General features: G+C 49.4%; 1 protein-coding gene and 1 pseudogene across 2 annotated transcripts in view; one reads left to right on the plus strand and one right to left on the minus strand.

The window, feature by feature from the left end:
- The window catches only part of LOC119958485, a 705,387-nt gene that overhangs the window by 644,955 nt on the left and 46,747 nt on the right, over window positions 1–13,685 (plus strand). The window lies entirely within an intron of this gene.
- On the minus strand, window positions 932–1,857 carry LOC119958505 (annotated as a pseudogene).

Below are 13,685 nucleotides of genomic sequence, written 5' to 3' on the forward strand. Positions count from 1 at the left end.
GTCCGATGAAGGCAAGCATGCTGTATGCCTTCTTGACCACTCTATCCACCTGCGTTGCCACCTTCAGGGTACAATGGACCTGAACTCCCAGATCTCTCTGTACATCAATTTTCCCCAAGACCCTTCCATTGACCATATAGTCCGCTCTTGAATTTGATCTTCCAAAATGCATCACCTCGCATTTGTCTGGATTGAACTCTATCTGCCATTTCTCTGCCCAATTCTCCAATCTATCTATATTTTGTTGTATTCTCTGACAGTCCTCCTCGCTATCTGCAACTCCACCAATCTTAGTATCATCTGCAAACTTGGTAATCAGACCACCTATACCTTCCTCCAGGTCATTTATATAGATCACAAACAACAGTGGTCCGAGCACGGATCCCTGTGGAACACCACTAGTCACCTTTCTCCATTTTGAGACACTTCCTTCCACCACTACTCTCTGTCTCCTGTTGCCCAGCCAGTTCTTTATCCATCTAGCTAGTACACCCTGAACCCCATACGACTTCACTTTTACTATCAACCTGCCATGGGAAACCTTATCAAACGCCTTACTAAAGTCCATGTATATGACATCTACAGCCCTTCCCTCATCAATTAACTTTGTCACTTCCTCAAAGAATTCTATTAGGTTTGTAAGACATGACCTTCCCTGCACAAAACCATGCTGCCCATCACTGATAAGCCTATTTTCTTCCAGATGTGAATAGATCCTATCCCTCAGTATCTTCTCCAACAGTTTGTCTACCACTGACGTCAAGCTCACAGGTCTCTAATTCCCTGGATTATCCCTGCTACCCTTCTTAAACAAAGGGACAATATTAGCAATTCTCCAGTCCTCCGGGATGAAGAATATCTAATGCTACTAAATCTAAAAGACTCGGCCTGAAAAAGTACTTACCCAGAATTCTTAATGATCCCATAAGTATTTTCTTTCCCCACCCCATTGCCAGTCTGAACCTTTCAAGGAGGACAAGGGAGCTGATCACCAGTGTTCTATGCAATGTGATCAGTCCTGAGCATCCAGGCGACACTCAACACCAAGTTTAAAAAGAAAAGACCCTGTGATTGCGAGTAAACCAGTCAGCATTCACAGCCTCAATCACAGCTTCGCAAAACTCAAAACAAAAAATCAGATCAGATCGGCCACGTTCATCGGCATCTCATCCACAGTACGATTCAATGTTACGCAGCGTCCGTCTGTCCTCTTCAGTGATTAGGTTTATAGCAACACCCTTGCGTCCAAAACGCCCTCCACGGCCAATTCTGTGAATATAGTTCTCACGGTTGGAAGGCAGATCATAGTTGATAACCAGGGACACCTGCTGAACATCGATTCCACGAGCCAATAAATCAGTAGTAATGAGAACACGGCTGGACCCAGATCGGAACTCTCTCATAATAAGATCCCTCTCCTTCTGCTCCATGTCACCGTGCAGAGCAGAGACGGTGAAATGTCTCGCAAGCATCTTCTCTGTCAGCCAATCCACCTTTCTCCACGTGTTGATGAAGGTAACAGCCTGAGTGATGGTGAGAGTCTCGTACAGATCACACAGAGAGTGTCTAGCTTCCATTCCTCTCGCTCCACATTAATGTAGAATTGTCAGATTCCCTCCAGCGTCAACTCCTCTTTCTTCACAAGAATGCGAATTGAGTCACGCATAAACTTCTTTGTCACTTCCAGCACATCAGAAGGCATCGTGGCAGATAACAAAACCACCTGAATAGAAGTGTTGAGTTTCTGGAATATTTCATAGATCTGGTCCTTGAACCCTCTGCTCAACATTTTGTCTGCTTCATCCAAAACAAACATCTTGATGTACCTTGTAGACAAATGCATCCAGTTCATCATGTCTGTTCCCAGGGGAGTTCTGGATGAGTACAGAGGGGAAAGGAAGAGAGCTGGAAGATTTAAAGAAATTTTAAGAAGTTTGGTGAAGTTTCAGTTTCCTCCCATTTGTCTTTAAAAAAAAGAATAATTCAGATTGATGAAGCACAGAAGGGTGGAGGGAGAGAGAGGAGAAGAGAAAGAAAGTGAAAAACAATAAGCTACTAAAGGATGCGAAAAGCAGCGTCGAAGAAAGGAGGAAATGCGGGGTCGCCGCTGAAGGAGAAGACGAATAGAAGTGGTGATAGGATGGCAGAAGCCGAACTGCAAAGCGGGGCCGCACTATTTACGGTGGAGAAGATGACCGAGGTGATGGCGGGGAGCTGGAAAAACAGTTTGCGAGGCACATGGAGGCCTGGAAAAAGGAGACAGTGGCCGCATTGAAGTTACTAGTGGAGGAGGCAATCGCCCCGATAATTGCCCCGTTGAAGGTGGCGGTGGCAAAGGCATTGGCCGAGGTGAGAGAGCAGGGCGAGAAGATGAAAGAAGTGGAGGAAGCCATGTCACGACACAGTGACCAGGTCACCTCGATGGGAGATGAGTTGCGGAGGGCTGTGGAGATTAATAGAGGTCTCCGAAGGGACAGAGGGCCCAAGGCCAACACAATACTTCGCTAAGAAGTTGGCGGAGCTGATGGGGGAGGGTGAGAGCCCCTCCCGGTGCGAGCTAGACCGAGCCCATCAGTCATTAAGGCCGAAGCCCAAAGTGAACGAGCCGCCAAGGGCAGTAATTATCTGCTTCCATCAGTTTTGCGTGAAGGAGAAGGTGTTAAACTGGGCGAAGCAGAAGTGGGAGATACTATGGGATGGTACTACGGTCCGGATCTACCAGGACTTGACGGTGGAGTTGGCAAAAAGACGAGCTACGTTTGGGCGAGTGAAGGCGACGTTGTACAAGAAGGGGGTACGGTTTGGTATGGTGTACCCAGCGAGGTTGAGGGTAACGTATAACGGCAAAGACTTTTATTTTGAGACAGCGGATGTGGCTGAGGCACTCGTGAAGGCAGAAGGCTTGGGACAGACATGAAGAGCGGAGCTGGAAGAGAGACTGTGGACTGTGTTTGAACAGCTGGAAAATGTATAAATGTTCTAACTTTCTTTTTACAGATTTGTATTGTAATCTACTTCTCTTTGTATTGTTATAGAGTTTAAGTTAATGGTGGGTTGATGGGCGCTCTGTGTTGAGACGGTTAAATGTTCTGTTAGTGAATTGTATGGGTTGGATTGTTGGGTTTGTTTTTTTTCTCTGGGACTGGGTAGAAGGGGATTATATGTCTTGGCGGGCGGGAGCCACCCGCACTAGCTAGCTAAAGTCAGTCAGCTAGTGAACGCAGGTGAGAGGAGAGGAGGGCTGTGGACATTGGAGCCCGGATAGCAGGCGTGAATGGGCCTATGAGGCGAGCGAGAGGGGGGGAGGAAGGGTTGGATGCTGGGGGATGTTGTTTCTGGGGGAAAGGTAGGGGGGGTTTTCGGGAGGGGGGGGAAGGGGTTCGATGTTAACAATGGACAGGGGCGGGTCAGGCTTATGGGGCAGGGCCCGGCGGTGTGTTGATGGTGGATAAGAAAGGTGGGGAGGGTGAGAGACTCCCAGTAAGGATAGTTACGTGGTATGAGAGAGGGCTGGGAGGTCCGGTCAAGGGTGCTTGCGCATCTTAAAAGTCTGAAAACCGACGTGGCAATGCTGCAGGACTCACTTGAGGGTGAAGGACCAGGTGAGACTTAAAAAGGGTTGGGTTCGCCAAGTGTTTCACTCTGGATTTGATGGAAGGGCTCGCTGGGTAGCAGTATGGGTCAGCAAAAGGGTACGCTTCCAGATGGAGAAGGTAGTGGCAGATCAGGGGGTAGATATGTGATTGTGGCCGGGGCGCTGGACGGGAGATTAGTGGCGCTGGTAAGTGTATACGGTCCCAACTGTGACGATGCGGGATTTGCGAGGAAGGTGTTTGGGGCCATTCCTGACTTGCACACACGAGCTGATTGTGGGGGGGGGGGGGGACTGGAACCTGGTGCAGGAGCCAAGGTTGGACAGATCACGGCCGCGCTCGCTGGTCTCATCAGGGGGGCAAAGGCGCTAGCTGGGCTAATGGTGGAAATGGGAGGGGTGGACCCTTGGAGGTTCCTGCACCCAGGGGAACGGGAGTACTTGTTTTTCTCAGCAGTCCATAGGGTATACTCGCGGATTGACTTTTTTGTGGTGGGAAAGGCTTTGCTGGCTGGAGTCAAGGGGTCGGAATACTCTGCAATTGCTGTGTCAGATCACGCGCCACATTGGGTGGATATGGTGCTGGAGAAGGGCGTAGTGCAGAGGCCGGGGTGGAAACTGGATGTGGGGCTTTTAGGGAACCAAGTATTCTGTGAAAAAATTGAAAAGGTAGTTAAGGAATATGTAAGATTCAACTGTACGGGTGAGGTGTCAATGGCAGTCGTCTGGGAGGCTCTAAAGGCGGTAATGAGGGGTGAGGTAGTTTCGTTAAAGGCCAGGGTGGACAAAGAGGAGAGGTTGGAGCAGCAGAGTCTAATAGATGAGATGTTGGAGGTAGATAGGAGTTATGCGGAGGATGGGGACCCAGCGATGCTGGGAAAGAGGAAGGAACTACAGGCGAGCTTCGACCGACTATCCACCAGGAAGGCGGTGCGCCAACTGAGGCAAGCGAGGGGTGCAGTTTATGAACATGGAGACAAGGCAGGTCAGCTCCAGAGGGAGGTAGCAGCAAGGGAAATTCTTCAGGTAAGGGATAGGGCCGGGAAGTTGGTGGTGGCTCTGGAGCTGATTAACAATGTTTTTGAGGAATTCTACAAGAGGTTGTACAGGTCAGAGCCACCCGGGGGAGACCGTGAGATGCTGGAATTTCTAGATGGGTTGGAGTACCCGAGGCTAGGGGAGGGGGACAAGGCTACATTAGAAGGAGCAATACTGGAGCAGGAGATAAAAGACGCGATTGGGAGGATGCAGTCGGGGAAGGTGCCAGGGCCGGATGGGTTTCCTGTGGAATATTGTAAAATATTTAAGTATAAGTTGGCATCCCTGATGGTAGGGATGTTTGAAGAGGCGATAGGGAAGGGAGTGCTGCCGCAAACCTTGGGGCAGGCATCGATTTCACCGTTGCTTAAAAAGGATAAGGATCTGACGGAGTGTGGGTCATATTGGCCCATTTCACTTCTTAATGTGGACGCAAAGGTATTGGCAAAGGTACTGGGGTAGGCTGGAGGGGTGCCTCCCGAAGATGATAGGTGAGGATCAGACAGGGTTCGTGAAAGGGAGGCAGCTGTTTTCGAATATTAGGAGGGTCTTGAACGTCGTTATGGCACCGGCGGAAGGGAAGGAAACAGAGGTGGCACTGGACGCCGAGAAGGCGTTTGATCAGGTGGAATGGGGGTACCTGATGGCAGTGCTGGAACGGTTTGGGATTGGACCAAGATTTGTGAACTGGGTAAAGTTATTATATAAGGAGCCGAAGGCGAGTGTCCGCACGAACAATATCAGTTCGAGATACTTCTCTCTCCACCGTGGGGCGAGGCAGGGATGTCCTATGTCCCCCCTGCTGTTTGCGCTTGCGATTGAGCCGTTGGCCATCGCATTAAGAAGTTCGGGAGCATGGAAAGGAATAGTGAGGGGGGGGGGGGGGGGATAGAGCATAGGGTGTCCTTGTACGCCGACGACTTGCTGCTGTATGTGTCGGAGCCGAGTGCGTCGATAGGAGGAATATTGGAGTTGCTGCTGGTATTTGGGTCTTTCGCTGGGTACAAGCTGAACTTGGACAAGAGTGAGTATTTCGTGGTGTCTCAACCGGGGGTGGGGGCAGGGGTGGTGGGGCTGCCATTCCGTAGGGCAGAGACTCACTTTAGGTATTTGGGGGTGCAGGTTGCCTGTGAGTGGGGAAGGCTTCGCAGATACAACATCACTAGTTTGGTGGGGAGAGTGAAAGCCGACCTGGCGAGGTGGGATGGTCTCCCTCTGTCACTGGCGGGTCGGGTGCAGGCGGTTAAAATGAATGTGTTGCCACGATTTCTGTTTATTTTTCAATGCCTACCGATTTTCCTGCCAAAGTCTTTTTTCAGGGAGATTGAGGGGAGGATTACCTGGTTTATATGGGGAGGGAAGGTGGCCAGAGTGAGGAAGGTGCTGCTACAGAGGGGAAGGCAGGCAGGGGGTTTGGGTCTCCCGAACCTGATGTACTACTACTGGGCGGCGAATGTGGAGACGGTGCGGAGCTGGGTCAGGGGGGTTGATTCCCAGTGGGTCAGAATGAAGGAGAGTTCGTGCAGGGGGTCGGGGCTGAAGGCACTAGCAACGGCCCCGCTCCCGATAGCTCCGGGGAAATACTCAGGGAGTCCGGTAGTAATAGCTTCATTGAAAATCTGGAGGCAGTTTCGCCAACTCTTCAGGTTGGGGGCTGGGTCGAGGGAAATGCCGATCCGGGAGAACCACAGATTTGAGCCAGGGAGGTGGGACGGAAGCTTTCGGAAATGGGAAGAGAAGGGGATTAAGACTTAAGACTCTAAAAGATTTGTTTCCTCGGGGTCGATTTGCAGGATTGAGGGAGCTGGAAGCGAAGTTTGGGCTGGAGCAAGGAGAAGTGTTTAGGTGTATGCAGGTTCGGGACTTTGCCAGAAAGGAGATACAGAGCTTCCCGGAGGAACCGGCCTCCAAGTTGTTGGAGGAGGTGCTGGCGGCAAGTGGCCTGGAGAAGGGGACAGTGTCAGCGGTATACGGAGCTATGTTGGAAAAGGATAAGGCACCACTGGAGGGGATCAAAGCGAAGTGGGAGGAAGAATTGGGAGAGGTTATAGAGGAGAGGGTCTGGTGTGAGGTGCTCCGGAGAGTGAATGCCTCCACCTCGTGTGCGAGGTTGGGGCTGATACAGCTGAAGGTGGTGTACAGGGCGCACCTCACGAGGGCAAGGCCAATTCTTTGAAGGGGTAGAAGATGTGTGTGAACGTTGTCGGGCGGGGGGGGGGGGGGGGGGGGGGCTAATCACGTTCATATGTTTTGGTCCTGTCCAAAGCTTGGAGAGTACTGGAAGGAGGTGTTTAGGGTAATTTCCAAGGTGGTGCATGTGAAGCTGGACCCGGGTCCCCGGGAGGCCATATTCGGGGTGTCAGATCAGCCAGGGTTGGAAACGGGTTCGGAGGCAGAAATCATAGCCTTCGCCTCGTTGATCGCCCGAAGGCGGATCCTGCTGGGATGGAGTGCGGCCTCTCCACCCTGTGCCCTGGCGTGGCGAGGGGACCTGTTGGAATACTTGACACTCAAGAAGGTTAAGTTCGAACTGAGGGGAAGCTCGGAGGGGTTCTACAAGTCATGGGCACTAATTATTATGCACTTTCAAGAACTGGATAACATTGAACATTAGTTGGGGGGGGGAGGGTGGGTGGGGTGCGGGGGGAGGGGGCTGTGTATGTTGAAGATGGCTAGGGGTAATCCCTGATTCCTTTTTTTCTCTTTGTCATTTGTTTATGTTAACATGCGGGCTGATGTCTGGGCATGGTGGGAGGATGGGATCGTTGTTACTGTTATGGGGTTTGAGATATTTGTTGTTGGTTATTGATTGTTGTGGGTGTAAATTCGGGAGAAAAATTGTGAAAAAGGAGAATAAAATATATTTTTTTTAAAGAATTTGTTGGTGACTTTTTTATATTTATAGCCCCTAGTTCTAGTCTTACCTGCAAGTGAAAATGGCTGCCGTAGCTACTGTGTCTACACAAGAATTATTTCTAATCTTAAAGATCCCAATTGAGTCACCCTCAGGCCTCTCTTTTTTTAGAGGAAAGAACCCCAGCCTGTTCTATCCTGATAGGTCTAACCTCTCGATAATGGTATTTCTTTAGTAGCTTCTCCAATGCCTTTATGCCGTTGAACAATATGATCTAATCCAGGTTCCATACAAGTTTAGCTACAAGCTTATCTTGCGTATACTGATTTCTTTTTACATTATTTATCAGAGGAAATTTAACTCCCAAAACAGGTATGTTTGGGTTTTGTGTGTTGTAATTTTTGTTGTTAAACCTCAAAGCAGAATCCAATTGTACCTCAGACCCACCCACGTGCGGTTTTAATGGAGGTAGGTCAATGGCCGACTACCAGCCCATTCCCAGGAAGTGGGTTGCGAATTTAACTATTTTAATAACAGCAGCCTGCCTAGGTGTCATCACTATTCCACGTTTACCACTAACTGGCCCTTCTTTGGAGGGGCGTGCATTACATGTCCTCCGAGAAGAAAATCAGAGTTATACTCCTCAGTGAAAGGAAGTCCCACAGCCAAGAACAACTGCCGTGGAGGGGGGGGGGGGGGAGGCGCGTTTGCCCCTGTACACACAGGGCACTCCACAAAGAATGTGCCCCTTCTTTCCCACTATTTTACCCAGTTCGGTGGAAAAAAAAAACAGCCTTTTCACTCTTCAGTTCGAGGCCCTTACTGGCCACTTAATTGGGCAGTAAAGGGCCGCAATAGATGGCCTAGTGGGCACTTTACCTTCCCCGGTATTAATGGACTTTGTCAGGAGTGAGATGATAGACTAGGCTACATACCTGACATATCTTACGTGAACCCCATCCCACAGAGAAAACACCGGCCTACGGGATATAAAATCTCCTCCCAAATCGTTAACCTCCCCCACACTACTCTTCATAATCACCAACCCCTCCACCCCTCCGCACAACCTCTGCCCTTAATATGTCTCTGAAAATACAAACTACTTTGATAACATTTAACCGCATTTGGAGAAACCTAGACAATAACTCCTTCTACTTTATCTGCGATCTTGGAAATCATTGCCTATGTGTCTGTAGGATTGGTTACTGATTCATTTTATATTCCTTGCTCATCTCATTTTATAGTTCCTCTTTGCCTTCGTATTTTTTTCTTGCCATTTTTCCAACTTCATAATTTACTTTCCATCCTCTCCTTTATTATTTATGTACTTAGTAAATGCCTATTTTGCTGTTTCATTGTCACTTTTATCTCTGTTTGTCCAAAGTGGTTCATTATTGACTAGATGTTTGTGCTTTTTTTAGTGGAATATATTTCTCCTAACCTGTACTGATTAGTTTTCAAATATTTCCCACCATTGTTCCAGCTCTTAGTTTGTCACATTTTTTGTAATTTAACCTTTGAGGCTCTTGAAATTTTCATCCCTAATTGAGGGACCCAGGATCGGGAAGTGGGGACCAGTGAAAGCCAACCACACCACCGCCCACGCATCTGACACTGTTCCTTTGCCAGCGGCATCCTCCCCACAACCCTTGACCCACTTGATCCTGTGGTCATCCCTGGTGAAGGGTCTGCTGCATTGCTGGCAGAAGTCACCTCTCCCAGTGCTGTTGCCAGCAATGGAGAGCTTGCTCTCAGGGGTGGTGCCCAGCTAGGACCTTGATCACTTGGGAGGCCTGAGGCTGGCCAGCTAAGTGCCCAATTACACTGAAACAGCATCTGGCCTCCCAGAAAGAAGCAACATGGGCCTCCCTCAGTTCTCCAACCGATGGAGGGGACCCCATTCACACAGACTAATTTCTGTCCAGCGTTTGTTCAAATAATAGGCTGTTTATTTAGCTTCAGTAAAGCGCATGTGCCTCAGATATTTTTCTCCTAAAGATGGATTCAAAAATTGACTAATTTGGACAATGCCACAGACATAATTAAGGCCAGTCAAAACTCATTTCCTTCGATGTATTCCTTGTGGAAAATAAATGCATACCAAATTTTTGAACCATCTGAGCTGTAAGCCTCCATATTGGCTAATACTCAATTTCTTGGTTGGCTGAGATTCTAGTTGTCAGTTAAGCCACAAACTGAATCTGGTTCCGAAGCAATGCATCCATTCTTAGGGAAGGGAAGGGTTCAGAAGAAAAAGGACAAAGTTACCAAAATAAAATTCCCATCTTGGATAATTAGCATGTGACTGTGCATCATTGAGTGCAAATGAGAAGTGAAGAAGAATTATGTGTGAAACCCATCTTTTTGAATCTGAAAGAACTTGCACAAGGAAGAAAGAACACTTAAGGGGGAAAACAGTCTTTGCACACAATTAAGATGGTTAAACGATAGGTTTGGGCTGCTCATTAAATGAAAGATATTTAGTATACCTTCCATTATTCAGAAAGAACAAGCAATAATGCCTTACAAACTAAGGATGAGCTTGATGTCTGAAGGATAAAACTTAATTGAGTTAAGTCAATTAATGTTATCATTTGTAAATTTCCCGTAACAGCCTCCCCGAACAGGCGCCGGAATGTGGCGACTAGGGGCTTTTCACAGTAACTTCATTGAAGCCTACTCGTGACAATAAGCGAATTTCATTTCATTTCATTTTTCATAAATGGTGAAAGCAGTTCCAGGAATACTCAACCTGGTAGACTTTGCATAGTGCTTCTCACTAACATCTGAAGAGTAATGCCAATTCCACAAACAAGACATAGAAATATTCAAAGAATCTCATTGAGGTGTCAAAAGTCTGGACTAAGACCATCGCCAAGCATGCTCTGTCCCACCAGCAGGACAGACCAACTAGAGCAGGTGACATAATCGCATACAGTTGAGATTAAGTGACCCTGTGAATCCACAGCATTGACTCTGGATCCCATGAAATCTCATGGTAAAGGGTGGTAAAGAAACCTTTGCTGATTACCACCTACCATCCTCCTGGTATGATGGATCAGTATTCCATGTTTCCAGTGTGTTATGTGGCACTTCCACGCTAAAGTAGAGAGAATCAGAAGACACCTAGCAGCTCAAAACTGAGCATCCAAGTGGCTGCATGAGGCATCAGAAGTAACGGAATTTTATTCCACCATAGTATTTAACCTGATGACAGAGCGGATCATTCAGTCTACAATTAACAGCTGGCCAAGCAACCAATTCTGGTTCAATGAGGAGCATACCAGGGAGCAGCATTAACGTACCTGAAAATGAGGTGCTCATCTTAGTGAGGCTACAAAACAAAACAACATGACATGTGCCATGGACAGCATGCTCTAGACCAAACTAAACAATCCCACAACCAATGATCAGATTGAAGCTCTGCAGCCTTGCCACATTCAGTCATGTCTGGTCGTGGGTAATTAAACAACTGATAGGAGATTGTTCCATGAGTATTCCATCCTCAAAGATGGCAAAACCCATCAGGCGTACGAAAGATAAACCTGCAACGTTTGCAACCATCTTCAACCATAAATATTGAGTGACTGATCTATTTTGGCTTTCTCCTGAGGAAGCACACAGGTGCCTGCAATGACACAAGAGAGATCCAGCCACCTGTCCTTAACATTCAGTGATATTACTAGCATTAAGTCCCCGACCATCAGCACTGCTCTGGAGCAGGTCAGAGACTTGGAATTCTGTGGTGATTAAATCATCTCCTGACTCCCCAAAGCCTTTCCACCATCTATAAGTGTTTTTCAAACAAATTCATTTTGATGTAAATCCCCACGGTGTATAAAATAATGATTCCAATGTCCTTTCCAGCTGCCTGCTTAATCTTTATTATAACTCCGTTGTTTTTCCCAGTCATGTTGGCTTCCCATCACTTGTGATTCCTCTGCACCAAATACAGTTGAGGCCGCACTTTCCAATCACGTAACTATTCATTGCTTCAAACATCTGTACACCATTCGTGCTGGTTTGTAACATCAGGTAGAACAGCAAATCCTCAACAAATTCATTGTGCCAAACATACCCAACATAAACTAGCAAGGTTATACAATCTGAAATGTCTGTACTTTCAGAACCCCTGTGCTGACTTTAAACAAAAAATAAACTGGGCTTCTAAATTCTCAGCAATATCATGGGCAGGATTCTCCGTTGCTCGACTCCGAAATTGTGATCACCGATTGGGCGCAGAATCGGGGCCAATACCGGTTTGTGATTCTCCTTGCCCTCCAAATCGGCGTCATCATGACGCGCGCTGCGTGCAGCCGCAAGGCCGTTGGTGCCTCATCGGCCGGCCCACACGCGATGCTCCGCCCCCAATGGGCCGAGTTCAATGGCGCAAGACACATGTTGTCTCAGCCGGCGTGCCGCCACACTGGGCTGGGATCCGTGCCATTGGCTGGGGGGGGGGGGGGGGGGGCGATTGCTAGGGTTGGGAGGACTGGTGGGGAATGACCAGGGGATGGGCTGGTACGGGAATCGAAACGTGCTGCTGGCCTGATTTAAAAGCCGGCGATTTAGCCCAGTGAGCAAAACCAGCCCCTAAATGAAAATCGCTTATTGTCACGAGTAGGCTTCAATAAAGTTACTGTGAAAAGCCCCTAGTCGCCACATTACGGCACCTGTTCGGGGAGGCTGTTACGGGAATCAAACTGTGCTGCTGGCCTGCCTTGGTCTGCTTTCAAAGGCAGCGATTTAGCCCAGTGTGCTAAACAGCCCCATGATGTAATACTCTCCAGGTGAGCTAGATGATGGCAGCTCCAACAACACACAAGAAGCTTGACACCTTCTAGGATAAAAGGATAAAACAGCTCACGTGATTAGTATCTCATCCAACACCTCAAACATTGACTTCCTCCCCAGCAGTGCACAGTGGCTGTAGAATGTCTCGTTATGACACCCTGGGTTTGTGCGTGGTCAATTCTAGATCCACAGGCTTGGAGTCCCAACACAAGTAAATTAACCAATAATTCATATAAAGTTTCTGAAGTCGTTGACTGCTCCAATGACTGACAGGCACCAGATTTGTAAGTGAAATACAACAGCTGTTTATTTATAACAACAATAGAAGTAAGGCAGGTAATAATTATACAAGAATAACGTCCAGCTAATCATGGGCTGGATTCTCCCCTACCCAGCGTGACGGAGGGTCCCGGCGTAGGGGAGTGGCGCCAACCACTCAGGGGTCGGGCCTCCCCAAAGGTGGGGAATTCTCCCCACCTTTGGGGGCCAGCCCTGCGCCGGAGCGGTTGGCACCAGAAGACTGGCGCAAAAAACCGGTGCCCCCGGCAGCAGGGCTGGCCGAAAGGCTTTCGCCGGTCGGCGCATGCGCCGGCTGTGACGTCAGCGGCCAGCTGCCGCTGACGTCACCACCGGCGCATGCGCGATGTGGGTTTCTCTTCCGCTTCCGCCATGGCGGAGTCCGTGGCAGCCGCGGAAGGAGAAAGAGTGCACCCAGGGCATTGGCCCGGAGTCTGAGCAGGGGGCCCCGATCGCAGGCCAGGCCACCGTGGGGGCACCCCCCGGGGTTCGATCGCCCCCCGCCCCCCCAGGACCCCGGGGCCCGCTCGCGCTGCTGATCCCGCTGTTCCAGAGGTGGTTCAAACCTCGGCGGCAGGAGAGGCCTCCCAGCGGCAGGACTTCGGCCCATCCGGGCCGGAGAATCACCGCAGGGGCCTCTCCGATCGGAGTGGCGAGATTCCCGCCACCGCCACTTCCCGGGTGGCGAAGAATCTCTGCCACGGCGGGGGCGGGATTTTCGGCGGCCCCAGGTGATTCTCCGACCCTGCTGGGGGTTGGAGAATTTCGCCCCATGTGAGTGGACAGGCAGGCCGCGGGTGCAGCTGCACATAGACTTTGGCAGACCTTTTATAATTCCATGTTCTTGATCTTGATGGATGTACTCTCCACGACCTCCCATCCTATAATCAAGAAATTGCGACAAAGTTTTTTAATACATAGAATACCAGAAGTCCTGGTGTGCAATTCTCCCCCCCCCCCCCACGCCGGGTGGGAGAATCATGGGGGTGCTGGGCGAGTCCCGCCACGCCGCCCCGGCACCCGCACGCGATTCTCCCCCCCCCCCCCCCAAACCGGCGTGCCGAGGTTTACGGCTGGCCGCTTGGAGAATCGCCGCTCGCCGTTTGTAAG

Source organism: Scyliorhinus canicula, chromosome 2 (assembly GCF_902713615.1).
Source record: "Scyliorhinus canicula chromosome 2, sScyCan1.1, whole genome shotgun sequence".
NCBI classification, from domain to species: domain Eukaryota; kingdom Metazoa; phylum Chordata; class Chondrichthyes; order Carcharhiniformes; family Scyliorhinidae; genus Scyliorhinus; species Scyliorhinus canicula.